This window comes from Cryptomeria japonica, chromosome 3 (assembly GCF_030272615.1).
Source record: "Cryptomeria japonica chromosome 3, Sugi_1.0, whole genome shotgun sequence".
Classification (NCBI taxonomy): Eukaryota; Viridiplantae; Streptophyta; class Pinopsida; order Cupressales; family Cupressaceae; genus Cryptomeria; species Cryptomeria japonica.
The window spans coordinates 200,991,942-201,009,668 of NC_081407.1; positions in this window are offsets into that span (position 1 = coordinate 200,991,942).

A 17,727-nucleotide genomic window follows, 5' to 3' on the forward strand; every position below is an offset into this window, starting at 1 on the left:
TATTTATTTCTTTAGTGTTATCTTTCTCTAGATTAATTAATTAGGGATTCTATTAGGAACATTTCCCATGAAATGAATATGATATAAAGATTACACCCATAAGAGAAAAAATCACCATAATAGTCTATTATAAAGTATCTATACAAAAATATGAAGGAACATTAAATTACCATTACAAACCAATAAACCAAAAAATAGTGAAAATTGATATAAATTTATGAATTTCTCCCTACAAACATCACAGACATAACCAATAAAATCATAAATAGTAAGGGATAGAAAAAACTCAATAATGCCAAAATCTCTAATTCACTATACCACATTACAATCCACTAGGTAGTCAACCTGTATTGCATTAGGGTTCTACATTACATTTTTCAAGACACTACCAACTATGGGATCAAGTAATGGAACCTATTTCATGAAATAAATCCTTCCTATGCCAAGCTTTATGGATCTTATATATAAAAAATAATAGAATTGTTAAGATGCTAGAGACATCTACTTGCCACTTACTATGAATCACCATGAAAGTTGTCAACACCTACCATACATCTACACAAAAATTATGAAGAAATAGCACCTTACAATGCACTAGTTTCAATTATTCATTTTCTATAGTTAAAAATCCTATAGGATTTGAATGAATTCTCTTAACATCATCACTATTAATTTTCTTCCATATTTATAACCACTTCTTCCTTAAACATAAATATATGCATATCTTTAAATGTGTAGGATATAAAAAACATATAATCTCTACACTCTAAGCTACACTAGGGATGTATACTACTGGAATCAATATGAAATCCTCCCATGTGTAGGCCTTCTAATGTAGGGGACATGATTAACAAAACTACTAAATTACCCAAAACTAAATTAACGAACATTAAGGCAACTATTTCATTAGAAGTGAAGGTTTAAATCAATCTTGTATCCATCAGTTGATTTGATCTTAAGAGACCCCTTCTAATAATGATGCTTGATTTTCATGGTGATTATTACACTATATATAGCCCAAAGAATATAAATATAAATTGTACCAAAATACCATGTCATAGGTTATTACCAATAATAAGATAGAATAGTAAAAAATCACCACATTATGTGAATTCAACAATGTTCCCATGCATATTACATAAATGTAGGAAGATTCTTTAATATGTAAAATGTTATTATAACACTATTTTACTAGATCAAGATTAATTAACTATTTCTCATACCTCAACTCAAAAAAAATTTGATTTTTTCTTGGCAACCCATGTGAAAGTAGGTTATCTTCAAATATGATGGCATTAGGATTCTTGAAAGTTGCTCTCTTAATAATTTTTGGAGCATAAAGATGAATACTTCCTTGATTTCATATATATGGAGGGAAAATCCTTTCTCTTACATTATTGATAGATAACAAGAGTTAAAAGTTGGATTTTTGCACTTAAGAGCATCATGAGGCAATGCAGAGGGTTTCATCTATTCTTTTTTTTTAAAATAAATTTTTTATTGGTTCTTTGCAATATATATTTTAGTTTAATTAATAAATCAATGTCTATGTCCATAAGAAACATATATTTAATATAATAGAATTAGAGCTACAAACATAGTATCCTTATTTTTCTTAAGCTGATCAAACTACTTCATTAGTGTATTGAAGGTTTGGATGTGGTATGAGAAGAATGGGAAGAATATATGATGTCTAAAGAGGGTGAGAAGTAAGAGGGAATGAAATGGTAGTGGAAGGAAAATCATTCTATAAATGAAGAGTTGTCATAAGATGACAAGAGGAATGATATAAGAAATAATTATAATATTTAAAAGAGTAAAAATTATCTAACTTTAAAATGATAACTTTAGCTTGAACATAAATCATTGCATTGTAATAATATCACAAACCTCACACATAATAAACGTTGACAAAATAAAAATTTCATCAATTTCAACCTAAGCATATTTCATCATCTTGATAAACCTTCTTAATCTCATATATTCTTCAATAATTTGCACAGTGAATTTTAACTACAATTACTTATGATATAAAACATATTAAAAATATGTACCATGGCAGTTGTAGCTACAACATGTGACAAAATTCCTCTATTATTTATCCTATGATAGATGTTCATACTTTTTTCCAAAACTTCCAATTTAGCACAGGCTGGGAGGATGCTGGCAAAGCTTTAAACCTAGCAATTGCATTTGATTGAAAGTCTCTAAAACCTTTAGCACAAATCCATTATGTACATATCCTACATAGTTAGGCATTCTATGGGAGCATATTTCTCTAAGGCATTCTGTCAAACAATTCACGTGCCTTGTATACACATTTTGCATACATGTCTGCCAAGGTCACTGCGGCTACACAAACTGATCTTGTGATGGACGTCCACAACCTATTCCAAAGCTCCCATTTTCTAATTGGTTGGAGGATGTTGACAGATCTTTACACTTGCTAATCGCGGTTGGTTGAAAGCATCTGAACGCTTTTCATTAAACTCATTTTGTGCATATATCCTATCATAGCATTCCATTAGCCAACATTGCTTGGAGGCATTCACTCAAACAGTTTGTGTACCTCATCGATGCTTCCACATTTCGCATAAATGTCTATTGGATCATTTTTTATTATAGTAAAATTTCCTAGAGCATGTTCAATTGTGATAAGTCCTTTTGTTATGGTTTGTTGGATTACCTTGTCCAAAAGCTCCCATTTTGGCACAAGCAGAGAGTACACTGAAAATAAACACCAATTTGGATGGAAAACCATTTGCTCTATAAGGTAAGACTTCTGCATGGGAACAATTCAAATTTGAATGTTAACGACGTTGTTCATTTGGATGGAATTGATGGAAATGTATGGTTAGATGAAAGTACTAGGCCCTTTTAATTGCTATCATTAATATATCCTACATTGCATGATAAAATCTCTTGTCTTAATTCTACTCTCTAATCTCTATGCCCTTTTACAATTTAATATTTGCAACTATATTCCTTGTCCTTGCACCGCTCTCATATTCCTCCTCTAGTCTTCAATGCTTGTCCACATAGCCTCTCAGATGCCTTCACTTCGCATGTTTCTTTGATTTTGGAAGCTGAAGAGTTGCTGATTATAGTTGAAACAAGACTGCCAATTTTCCCTATGCTAATGAAATTAATATAAAAAAATTCAAACATAACACCACTAACTCAATTTTTAATCCACTTGATGCCCTTTTGAATTTCAATTCCTTCTCCTTGTTTTGCTATTCGATGGATGTGAAATTCAATTTACTTCCATGGCCTCTTTTCTTCAATTCGTCGATGTCTCCCTTATTCCATGCTATGTTTTCTATCAATTAGATTTGTTTTACTACAAATTTGACAATCTTTTTCATCCATGAAACCATATTTCTTTGAGGAATTACATCAAATACTTCATGGGTCTAATATAGACTTACGCATTTTGCATACATATCTGCCAGGGTAGTTGCAACTCTAACATTTGGAAGATCCCTAATATACGCATGACCCCAATGATCGTCTCATATTATGCTATTTAAATTCTTATAATGAGATCCTAGAAAATAATTCCAATTCGCTTGGTGCTCCTGCACCAGATCTATTTCTTATTTTAGTTTTCTGAAAATTCAGCTAGAGAGAAGTCACAATATTTTCCAAAATCATTAGAACCATTTCATTCAAGATCAATATAAGATAAATCTTTTCATTTAGGAATGTGTTGTTGCCAAATGTTCCCTTGGAAAACTCCTTTTCGCTTCCAACTCTCCTATTTCTTGTAGTATAGGCTTAGATCATCTCCTACAACTTCTCTTGTTATGAATGCTAATTGAAAAAATGCTTCCAAAATAGTGAAAAGTATTGGTAAGTGGTCTCCTCCACTTTGAGGGTTTTTGAAAATCACAGATCTCCTAAAGGTAACGCAGGGGCTATGAAAATTGGTGAAGTGGGTAAGGTAATCAATATTTGCTTATTTCCTTCTCTCTTCTACCTCAATGGATTACAATTCTAAAGAACAAATATTGAAGTGACTAAAGCTTGGTAGTTAGAATGGAAAAATATGTTTGTGAAATGAACTTTATAATCCTACTTACTCTTCTTAATATAAAGATTTTTAATAATCTTACTTAGTGCTTGGCTTTTATTGTTGAGGAGATTCTATGTATGGTTCTTAATATTTACTCAATTTCTTCCATCTATATCCTTGAGGAATTCAATATGGTGGCTAATTATTTGGCCAAATGGTCCTCTAAAATGTTGGTAAATAGTATGTCATGTATTGGGGTCTATAGCGGTGGCTAAATTCAAGGTGCTTCACAAATTCTTTCATCATGATAAGTTTAATTTTTTTCATTTTGATTCTTGTTAAAATTTTGTTTCATGTTTGAGTCATAGATTTTATTTTTGTGGGGTTGGTCATAGTTTATGAGGTCCCATTGAATATTTCTTGATGTAGGAGCATCTAATTCCACAAGCAATCCACATCAAGCAAATAAATGTTGATTTATTTTATTTAAATTTTTGTTTATTTTTTCTATTTCTTAGCATCTCACATCATTAATAAATCACTTATAGTTGGAAAATTTTCAAGATTTGAAAAATTGTTTCAAAAATGGATTTTGGAGGATTTTGGCTTAGTTTTTAGTATGTTATTTCTAGTAGGAAAAATATGATCAATATATGCATTCCTAAAAACGAAGGTGGGAACTCTTGATGTTCAAGTTTTTAAAGCAATTGAAAGATGATTGTACATTCAAAATTAACATTGAAAAATGGTCTACCCATAATTTTTTATGCAGTTTTCAACACATTTAATATTAAATTGGTGGATTTGGGAAAACTACTGATTCTTATGATATGAATGTGAAGGCTCTCTAATTTTAAATATTAAAAGCCAAGCCTCTTTAAGTATTGAGGAAATAAATGCATAGTTGGATGCTTCTTTGAGGATGCATTAAAAAGAGCTTTCAACACAAAATTAAAGGGGAGAAGATGTAGATTTGAAGGAAGAGGAAGTTTCCTAGAGTTGGGGAAGAAAATGGAGAGGAAGACATGAATGGTGAGAGGCCATGAAGGGCCATTTATCTAATTTATTGTTGATGACATTTGTTTTACAAATTCTATTATGAATAAAAGTTGGCAAGTGTTTGTATTTTTCTATTATATTGTGAGTTATGTGTTGTAGCATAGAAACTCCCTACATTATTTCTTCTTTTAGCTTTATTAATAGCTATAGCTATGTGAGAGTGTTTATGTTGTAAATAGATATAAATTATCTGTTCTTAATATAATTTTCCCCTTTTAGCCACAAAAAATATAAATAGAATTAGATCCATGAACCCAACTACATACTAAAATATATCATTCATAAGTTTATAAATATATTAAAACATTATCCTGAAATGAGAACAAACTAAATGAAAATACCAATATTATACTTTTACCATTACAAACCCAAACTTCTATTTAACTTATCGTTATTTCATTTATTCATTAAATAGAATATATTTATATAATAAAAAATAAGTTATATAATTTTCTAAAAATATGTTTTATACTATATTTGTTATCTTAAAATGAAATTTAAAATATTTAAATATACCATATTTAACTTTACATTAAATAATATACTTATGTGAGTTTTATCATGAAGAGCAGGTTTGGAGCTAGGGTTTTGGTGATCGATGAAGATGCAGGGGAGGAGGGAGAGGGTGATGGCGAGACAGATGGAGATGGGGGTCTGTGGCACGTGTTTCTTGCCATGGTGGTTTGGTCTTTATTGAATGACCATCTTTGGCCTCTATTTTCTAGCGTTTCTGCAGATGGCGACCACTTTCACCATGGCTCACTGACCTCTATGGTGTGAGTTATGTGCATCATCTAATCTTTTCTTGAAAGTTAAATAATAGAAGAAAGTTTGTGTTTGCTGTTGCAATTTCTGTTTGCATTGAGGACATTTGAATGGTCAAAACTGTTGAAAAAAATAAGTCACACCTAGATCAACCATGGGCTGGTCAAAGAGGGTCTTTTAATTCAGTTGGTAGATCACTTCAGCAGTAAATGGTAAATCCTACATTCAGGTTTTAATTGATTCATATGAAATGTAGTTTAAAATAAATTTATAAGAATATTAATGATGTATTAAGAACATTGATAAGATTTATTTTTATTTCAAGAGAAACAAAATTGATAAACATTTAAAAATATTCTTGTTTACATTCAAGAGAAATGGATGTTCTTAAGAATTACTATTTATGAAAATTTAAGCTGGTAAAAATGGCCTCAAACACTACAATAAAACGGAACGGAAAACTACAGATATCTATCATAAATTAGTTGACAAAACTCTCGACAAATTTGTAGCAAAGTCTTGTGAAGGTTGCGCTATGGATCTTCTTCATGAAAGGCCCATCTAAGCTCATCCAAGGTGACCTAACTAGATGTATATTATTGATACAGTTATTGGTCCTTTGTGGTTTGAAATTTATGTTGTCGTGAAATAAACTGCGGAATGCAGGCGAACAATCTGAAGTGGTGTCTGATAGAGTTGATGATAGAGGATCACGTGATTGTTCCATATTCAAGTCTCTTCACCGTATACAAGCTCTCTAGTGATTGCTCCTCCTCTTGATCAACGCAGGCCTTTTTGGGAAGTTCTTGTGTTAATTGTTTCTTTTGGAGATACAGTGGCAAGTCTTGTATACAAAATCCATCATTCAGTGGCAGATAGTGTCTGAATGCTTTCTCAACTATTATATATGGGAATTTTCAGCTAAATGGTAGATTTTCATGTTGAAAAAAATTGTTCAAAGAGGTAAAGATAATTGCAGATTTTATACAGTAGAAAATGTAGAATTTCTTGCATAACAAAACTACAGATCTAAGTAGAAAGCAAGAAACAAAACTTGTAGAGAGGGTTTTGTTCACATTGGGTTTTCTCTCTTCCTCTCGTCTTTCTTCTTTTCTTACCTCTTTTCTATCTCTTTAGTTAGACTTAAGGGGGGTGTTAGCGGTAATTTTGCTTAATGCATTTCATGCATCACAGAACTGATAGTGTGCTTCTTCTTGGCACCTTGCATAACTGAAGCTTCTTCTCTGTAATTTACGGGCAGTCAGCTCATACAAATTACTACAATAAGCTAACTAATACAACAATGCATTAGCCTACTTTTCATCGGCTTCTTTCACCGTAATTTCTTTCTTGAAAGCGGTGGACATTATTTGTATATAAAATGCTTTGGCATATTGTAATGATAAGATGAATTAATAGAGTTTCTTTTTCTTTGTTCTTTATTCTGATTTCTCTATAAGTTTTGTTTTCACTTTCCTAGCTAGATTTGTATTTTTTGCTATGCAGAAAATTTAACATGCTCATTTCTACATTGTAGAATACAGATCTAGCTAGAAAAGAGAAAACAAAACTTGCAGAACAAAAAATAGAAGAAAAGAAACACTATTAATTCAATGTGTCAAATTACATTATGCTGAATGCATATTTATACAATAAGTAACCACCACTTTGAAGAAAATACGGAGGAAACAAAGATAACCACCGTAAGAGTTGAAATTACGGTGAAGAGAAGAGGCTGTGAAAATAATGCATAGCATGCAATCTTGAGTTTTCTGTATTTAATGGAAGAGATTGTGTTACAACAAAAGTTGGATGCTTAGTTGGAATTAACACTAAAATTGACTGTGCAGTGCACTCTCACCGTAAATCGGGAAGTTACACTAACACCCCCCCTTAATTCCAACTAAGGAGAAAAGGAAAGAAAAAGAGGGAAAACCCAATGGGAACAAAACCCTCCCTCAAAGTTACAAGAGGTGCAACTATATATGGAGGGAAAAAAAAACATCCTTTGAGATACAAGGAAATTGTGGACAATTGTCGAATGGTAATTATTGTCATAGTGCTAATTGAAGAACCTCCTCAAAAACCAAGATGATGATCATGATCAAGAATCTGCATGAGTGTCCCTGACGACACTACTTGAACAATAATCAGATGGAAAACAAAAGAAAAAAATCTGACATTCGAAGATGCAAGTAGCACATGAATCTGTACGAGTGACCCCAACGACACTAAACCATGCAAGAAGAAGCTGCTAGTCGAAAATACAGGTGCCAATAGTGAACTAATCAAACTTGAAACAATACCAAGAAGCATTAGCATTAACAGTATAAAATCTCCCTCATAATATGACAAAGGACAAACAAGACAGGTCCACTGAAATGATGTGTCACAAAGGAGAAGATGAAGACAAGGCCCGTGAATAGAGGTTTACGTCAACTTCCATTCTTCAAAAATCTACTTGCAAATAATTTGTCCTTCCTCCTAGCTCTCAAGCTCTGATACCATGTTAAACTTTCTACATTGTAGAATACGGATCTAACTAGAAAAGAGAAAACAAAACTTGCAGAACAAAAAACAGAAGAAAAGAAACACTATTAATTCAATGTGTCAAATTACATTATGCTGAATGCATATTTATACAATAAGAAACCACCGCTTTGAAGAAAATATGGAGGAAACAAAGATAACCACCATAAGAGCTGAAATTATGGTGAAGAGAAGAGACTGTGAAAATAATGCATAGCATGCATGTAATCTTGAGTTTTTCGTATTTAATGGAAGAGATTGTGTTACAACAAAAGTTGGATGCTTAGTTGGAATTAACACTAAAATTGACTGTGCAGTGCACTCTCACCGTAAATCGAGAAGTTACACTAACAGAAAATCTAAGATGCAAAAGGAAAAGGAGGTTTAGTGGGCACAACATTTTGATCAGCAACGATTATTCTTCATACAAAATGGCATCTTATCAAACACAAAAATTTGCATAACCTTATTATTTTTCAGTAGATTTTTTGAATTTTTACAGCATTGAAAAGATAGATTAAGAGGATCAAAACAGTAAAAATTGAGTTAAAATCTATTATAATTTGCAAATCTTATGTCTTTTATCAAATGTTTTATAAACAACTCCATTTTAACTTTTGCATTCTTTTCTTTATTGATTATCTATAAGTCCAATAAACTATTTGATTTCATAGACATTATAAAAAACATCGATTCATTCATTCAAAACCCACGAGTATTTATTGTCCGAATCGTCAATCAAGAAAGTTCCTGTTATTTCGTAATTTCAAGTTGTAAGAGCTTTTCAGTTTTTTCTTTACGTGTGTCCGATCTAATCCAATATTCTTTCTGTCAAACAAAACCTTAGTACATTGCAGTCTCGTAGATAAAGTGTCCAGTCGATTGTACAAAAAAATTACCAACTATTACCAATTCAGTGCCAGACACCATGACAATCCATTTACCATCTTTTTTTTTCTACAAATAAATAAGCAAAAGTAGTAGTTGAGTGAAGTTGAAAACATTGATGTGTTTCACATGGGAGTTGATGCGAGGATTTCGAGAGAGTTAAATCATAGGTAGGTCCACATTTGTGGTTCACAATGTAGGTGCTTCTCAAGTTATTCGAAGAACAAACTGCCACATTTAAGGGATTGTCCTTCATTTGGAAGCAAAATTAAACTGTTGGAGATAATGTTTATCTCGAAGGTGTTGTAGATAATGTTGGAGAATTTGGTGAGAGATTTTCATTTATGCATTAAAGTTTTGATTGAAATTTATTTCAATCCTTCTAAATAAAGAGGGAATGGATTCTCTTGGTATTTTTTTGCCTACAGTTAAATCAAACATAAAAAAACTATTATGATTGGGTATCTCATATAGTGATTTCTCTAATACTTAGAAATTGTTATGAGATTGTTAGTGGTAGTGAAAAAACACCAGCAAGTCCTGGAAATGATCAAGATGATTGGGATAAAAGAGATAAAAAGGCAGCAACATTAATCAAGCTAACACTTTTAGAGGAATTTTTTTTAGAAGTTCGCAATAAAAGAAGTGGAATCAAAGTATGGGATATTTTCAAAAATATATATCAAAATTCAGGTGATGTATGGATCCTAACTCTTACCACAAAATTATATTTAATATGAAATTATCAAATTCACAAGAGTTAGTCCCTCATCTAAGTAAATTAAAGGAAAAGAAAAATGAGTTTGCTTCTCTTGGAAAGAATATAGATGATAAATATTTTGTGCAAATAATATTACAAAGTCTTTGAGGATCCTATCAACCATTCATAAAAGGACTAGATACTGCAAATAAATTAAAAAGTGTTAAATCTGAAGAGTTATGTGCTAAGCTAGTGTAGGAAGACAAATGTCAAATCAAAGAAAGAGAATCATTTAATGGTGAATCTCAAGCATTTATAATGAGGGAAAATCAATATTACAAAAAGTCGCAAGATAATTAGTTTAAAGAAAGGAATTAGAAGTATGAAAATACAAATGTCTCATCTAAAGATTATAATAGAAGTAAATGGAAATGCACTTATTGTGGCAAGATGGGTCACAAATCAAATGAATGTTTCAAAATGAATAAAGATATATAGAAGAAGAAAAATAAGTATACCAAATTTGTTGAATCTAAAAGAAATGGTTTTTGTGTTGCACTCAAAGAAAACAATTCTTTTAAAGATGATAGGGTTATTGATTATGGTGCTACACAACATATGTCTCACAATAAGGAACAATTTGAATTAATAAGTGAAAGTAGTACAAAAAAGATATATTTGGGAAACAACAGTGCTTTAGATGTTAAAGGGACTGGAAACAAATCTTCTCTCTATATCTCAAATTGCAAATCAAGAGTATAAAAAAGAGTTCTACAATGACAAATGCTTAATCAAGGATGTGAGTAATAATTATAAAGTGACTACAACTAGTAAAATGAAAAATGGATTATATAAATTTCAAGAATTTATTTCTACAAGTGGAGATGAGAATATGTGTGCTATTGCCAAATATGTTGATATGAGTACGTTATGGCATGAGCATATGGGACATATCAACTATGAAAGTATTAAGCCTATGGAGAAACTACATATGGTGCATGGGCTTCTCAAAATATCACCAAGACAAAAGGTTTGTGAAGGTTGTGCAATGAGAAAGCAACACGTGGAAAATTTCCCACAAGGGAAATCAAGGAGAGCAAAAACTCCTTTACATTTGGTTCATAGTGATGTAATGGGTCCTTTCAAAACACCTTCACTTGAAGGATCAAGGTATGTTCTCACCTTTATAGATGACTATACTAGAATAATTTGGGTATATTTCCTATAGAAGAAGGATGAAGTGTTTCATAAGTTTAAAGAGTTCAAAGCTTTGATAGAAAAACAAAGTGGAAAATGTCTAAAGATAATAAGAACAAGCAGAGGGACTGATTATACGAATAAAGTTTTTTTAGAATTTTGTAAAGAGCATGACATGAAGAAAGAATCAATTGTTTCTTATTCACCCCAATAAAATGGGGTTGTTGAGAGAAAAAATAGAACTTTAATAGAAATGGCTAGATGTGTGCTTCACTCTAGAAACATAGAGACTAATTTTTGGGTTGAAGCAATTCACACTGTAGTATATATTTTGAATAGAACACCTACAAAATTAGTTAGGAACATAACATCAGAAGAGGCATGGAGTGGAAGAAATACTATAGTGTCTCATTTTAGAAATATTTGGATGTAATGCATATGCTCATATTCCTAATGAAAAAGGAGCAAGTTAGAAAGAAAAAGTGAAAAGCACATAATGGTAGGGTATAGTGAAGAGTCAAAAGGATATAGGTTGTATAATCCTAAAACAAAGGAAATTCATATCAAAAGAAATGTATGGTTTGAGGAAGATTTTGAAAGTGACAATCCTCCTACATTATCCTATTTTCCAATTTTGATAGAAGAAGATAAATCCACATCACTAATAATTCAAATCAAAGTGTACCACCTTCTACAAGAGGAGAAGAAATGCAAGTTGAAGAATCAAGTGAAAGTGATGATGAAGTCACAAGGAAGACCAAAAGCATTTGATAAATTTATCAAGAAGGTCCCAAAAGTTTTTTTGCTAATTATGCTCTTATGACTAAGGTGATGCGGGTTGACACTCCAAGTACATATGAGGAAGGAAAAGGAAAAGATGAATGGGAAGCAGCTATGCAAGATGAGTATAACTCTTTGATGAAGAATGAAACATGGGAATTAACAACATTTTCAAAAGGAGAAAATATGATTACTTGCAAATAGACCTAGAGAAAAAAGTTCAATTCAGATGGAGCCATTGAAAAACACAAGGTGAGGCTAGTGGCTAGAGGTTTTTCACAAACAAAAGGTCCTTCAACTCATACAATAGTTGCTTTAGCCGCAAAATTTGGTTGGAATTTTTTTCAAATGGATGTCAAAAGTACATTTCTACATGGTGATTTAAAAGAAGAAATTTATGTGCAACAACCCCCAAGATTTGTTAAAATTGGTGAAGAACATCTAGTGTATAGATTGAAAAAATCTCTATATGGTCTTAAAAAAGCTCCAAGGGCATGGTACTCCAAAATAAATGAATGCTTTATAAAAGAAGGATTTAAAAGAAGAAAAGTTGATGCGAATGTGTATGTAAAGTATATTGATGGTAAAATTGTTATCATTGTACTTTATGTGGATGATTTGATCATTAGAAGGGATCACATGAAGTGTATTAAAGATACTAAGGATCAACTCAAAGAAACTTTTGAAATAATAGATCTAGGATTAATGCATTATTTTTTGGGGATGAAAGTTTGGTAAGAAGAAGGTAGGATCATGCTTTCTCAACCTAAATATGCACTTGATGTATTAAGAAAATTCAACATGAGTGATTGTAAACTTGCTAATACACCATGTGAAGTGGGATTAAAATTGAGTGCTAACTCTACTCAAAAGGTGAATGGAAAATTGTATAGACAAGTTGTTGACAGTCTCTTGTATCTTACTATAACTAGACTAGATATTGCATATGCAGTTGAGGTTGTATCCTCGTACATGGCAAATCCACATATTGAACATTAGAAAGCAACTAAAAGAATCTTGAAGTACATCAAAGGTACTTACAAGCTTGGAATTGAATACAAATATGGAGGAGCTTCTACTTTAGTTGGTTATACAGATTCTGATTATGAAAGTGATATTGATAATAGAAAATCAACTTCGGGATACATCTTTCATCTTGGATCAGGACTAATTTCTTGGAGTAGCAAAAAGCCATCAATAGTGTCAATATCATCTATAAAGGCTGAATATATTAGTTCATTAAAGGAATCAAGAAGCTTTATCATGCCAAATCCAAGCATATAGAAGTTCATCATCTTTTTGTTCATGACAATTGAAAATGAAGTAGTGCAACTAATTTTGTGGAACTAAAGATCAAATTGTAGATATATTTACAAAAGCGCTACCTATAGCAAAGTTCGTCCACATTAGAAACTTGCTTCATCTCAAAGTAGTTGCTTTATGAAATATATTTATATTTATCCTCTCCCGATAAACATTATGGGGGGGTGTTGGAGATAATGTTTATCTTGAAAGTGTTGTAGATAATGTTTGTAATATTTATCTTAAAAGTGATCATATAAATAAGTGATAATGTAAATTTTGGAAAATATTATAATTAGAAAATTTTAGATAAGAACTTTCTTCTTATCCATCCAAATCTATAAATTCAATAATGTACAACCAAAATAGAACAATATACATTTTTATTGTTTGTGCTAATATTCTATGTTTTTTTAAAAGCTTTTATGTGTTTTTTTTTAATAAAGTTTTGTGTTTTTTAAGAACAAACTTCCACATTTAAGGGATTGTCCTTCATTTGGAAGCAACATTAGACTAATGTAGAAAAATTTTCCTTCTATGCCCAGAATGTGCTCATAGAACTCCTCTTTTAGATGCTCTTATTGTTATTCTTCTTGCCCTCGATGCTAGCATTGTTTGTGTTTAAGTTAGGGCAGTTGATATAGATAATGCTATGAAGAAATGGCTATAAAAAGTACTATAATGGAATAGAATCTCCATTACATTCTAAGGTGCTAAGCAAGTGCCTTAGTCCTATGCATGCTTTTACATTTGTTGGGTATTTTGGCAAACCATTAGTTTGCCTTGTGTATATATCCTTTACATTCTTTGAGGCATTTTATCAAACAAATTGTGTACTTTGTGCATGCCTCTATATTTTTCATATTCATTCATGTTTAAAGATAAAATATTTTTTTTAAATTGTTAACTCAACTATGGGCTCTATTTATGGCTTGAAAACCTTAATTTAAAAATAGTATGTTAGTAGGTAACATGATCGTCGATTATAACTGGTTAGTAGGTAACATGGATGGTCGATAATGTTGCATGACCCTAATCAACATTTATTAATTTCTAGTCACTAACATTCTCTAACTGTAATCCACTCAACACGCATGGCTTCCAATTTGGTAGTGCACCGACGATATTGCCAATTTCGCACACTCGTGCATTTATGGGAAAGATTTATAGAGAGATACAAAAGATTTTAAAAAAATTAAAGCACAAAGGAATTAAGAGGGTTAGAGATGGAATTTCTATTTATAGATGATCTACGCTTCTTTCTTCTTCAATTAGCATTTGAAATTCTACCTCTGGTTTAGGTCTTTAGGCTATATAATTTGATATTCAAATTTCTGAAGATGGACATTCCTATTTGGTTGAGAAGCACATTTGAGGAGGACCAGAAGGCCTTTGTGGGCTTGGTCAAAAACACAACCCTCGCATTAATTTTTAAGGAGGTTGGGTTTTTTACAAACGATGTTGTGATGATGGTGTTGGACCGAGATTTTTTGCGAAATGTTGATAGATACCGAGTTGACACAAACATTACGTCCTAGTTTTTGGCATCTCTTCTGGAACTCAAAGGAGACAAGGTGGATATGTTGATCGTATTAAGGAATATCTTCAAAGAATAATTCCTGGGGGACAACGTTCAAGTTGTTGCCTTTGCAGAAATAGGGGTGGGGATCCCTTGGGCAATTTATTTACACAATCTTCTCCAACCAAGCTGAAATGTGGTCAGGAAATCTTTTATTTTGAACTTGAATGCTGAGTAGTTCACGCGACATAAGAAATGAGTGTGGATTGGTAGGGATTTACTCTAGAGATGGTTTCCCCTGGATAAATTTCTAGACTACGGATGTCTCAATGAATTCTCAAAGCCTATCCTCTTTGGAGAATTCTACTTAGATGGAGGGGAAGATCCTTAGGGTTACCCATGAAGGGTTTTTGTTTTTTTTGTTTTTTGTTTTTATACCATCATACCAATGGTCCATTGTCAATGCCCTAGTAGTTTTAGTTTTTTTGTCTAGTTCCTCGCAACCTCCCTCATTTTGGCTTTAAAGTTTTGGAGGGATTTCGACAATTGACTATTGTAAATTTGTAGAACATATTAATGAAAATTTTGCAACTTCGAGTTTGGTTCAGTTTGCCTTTTATGGATTAAATAAATGATTTCAGTCTCATTCTTTTGCGCTTAGCAGATTCCAGTTTGTGAATGAAATGGCCAAAATTGGGTCACTACGTGTAATAATTTATGGACAAAATTGAAATTATAGTGCATTACCGAGTTAATAATTTGTGAATCTGAAAATGAACTAAACAAATGTATGTGTGTGATTTTGTGAATCGTTAACAAAATGAAATTACAATACAGTAGCAAGCACTCAGTTAATAATTAAGAGTTAGTTGAGTAGTAATAATTTCATAAAACAAATACATGACGGTTGGTAAATATGGTGGTTGGGAAAAGTAGGAGTGATAATGGATATGCCCATTCTTCTAAGGGCCACAAAAAGGAAAATGGCCTTCATTGGCAGGATTATAGATAAGAGGATGGTCTCAACTCTAAGAACAAACCATCATCTTGTCCTGCATGTAATCAAGATGATTTTGGGAGAAGAATTTCTTCAAGCCTACCATAGGTATAGGGCAGGCTTGAAGAATATTTTTCTGGGCTCGACAAGGAGCTGAGAGCCTTCATGGCTAGGGTACTGTCCAATGGTGTATATTATTTATTTTAATTAGTTGTCAAAATAGACTATGATTGGAAATGTTTTATAATTTATAAAACATTTTAAACCGTAACCTTAATCAATATATTATTCTATAATCTTTTAGATTTTTAAAATAATTAATGAATACATTGAATAAGAAAAATGAACAAATTTGATGAATGTTGGATCAAGATGATCGCACATTGACGATGTAAGCTCCATTTTGAGTGGAAGTTGAGTGTTAAAAATTTTGACAACTGTCCTCTGGAAAAGTGACATGTGTGATTAGAATATTTGATGTTATCTATAGCAAATTGGCAAAGGTTATCCCTCGAAATGGATTGGTGAATGGCCCAAAATTTTTGGAGGAAGATTGAGATGGTGGGAAGATCCTATATAGTGGGATATTGGCGATGATCTTTCCACAAAAGGAAAATGACGGAGTTATTTGCAATCAAGTGTGTATGTAAGGAAGAGGAGTGGTGGGCCGAGTCACCAGAGGAGCAAATTAATCAACTAATCAACAGAGCCAACGATAGAGAAAAGGAGATAGTGGTTATTATTTTGGGTCTCGATTTCTTGAGCGGAGGTCGTGTGCATGAAGGATTGGTGATGGAAAACTATTTGAACCAATCGTGCAGGTTTTGGGTTACTCGATCTCGGCCAACAGGATTTTTTGGAGGATGGTGAGAGAAGACCGCATGCAGGGGGTTATGATTGCATTGGATTGCATAGAGGTGGCTCCATAATCCGGCTGTGTGATGGGGTATTTCAAATTGAATGCAAAGGGGAAGAAGAAGATGATGAGGAAGGCCTAGAGTTTCTTCAAAGCTAGGATAATGAACGAATACAACATGGGTAAATTTGCAAATTACATGAAGGAGAATGGTGATGTTTTGACAGAAGAGATAGTTGATAGGATGATAGAGATTGGCCCTTAATTGAAGAAGTAATAATAAACTATATGATTCATTGCCCCTATGGCCTACAATCTAGATGTTTGAGGTCTCCAAGGTGACCACTGGCGGGTCCCCACTAAATAAGAATGAACTCAACAGTGTAAACAAATAGAGATGAATTCAGAGTAATATTATAACACTTCAAAAATATGATCACTTACCCTTAGGTCACTAGCAGTTAGCAGCAATGGTTGTTCCTAGTGATCAAAATTGAGAGCCCAGAACTAACCAAATTGTATAGAGATAAATTTGATCTTTGACTATATTTATACCAATCCTTATTTGGCGAATTCGACGGGAATTTGACATGGTATATAAATATTTGGTGAATAATGCTTAACTATAGCACATCTTATATAATATTCGAGGCAATTATGGGTCATCTAATTAATTGGCAATTATAATAGAGTTGGCAAAAATTGGGTTGAATTGAGATACGCTTCCGCAAAATGCTAGGCGAATTGGGTCCTCCTGGCCAATAAATCTTTATATGGCTAGTGGCGAATTATGGTTGTCTATTAAGACAATCTTGGAAAGTGTACGTGAAAATATTGAATTTATCATGTGGAAAATATAGATTCTATTGGCAAAATCTTGATAGAGATACAATTAATTCCAAAAAATAATGGGTGATTGGGTCGTGCATTTGACGAATATTTATGAAGTTCGAGTGACATTGCCACCCCTGATCGGTACAATATATTTTCTATTTTCTAAGTCGCTGACGTGAAATATTCACCACTAAAGTAAACCCTGGTTTTTGGGTTGTGTAAAAGTTTTTCAATAGGAAATATTAAGGCATTTGTTTTGGAGGAGTATTATTATTATTCAGTG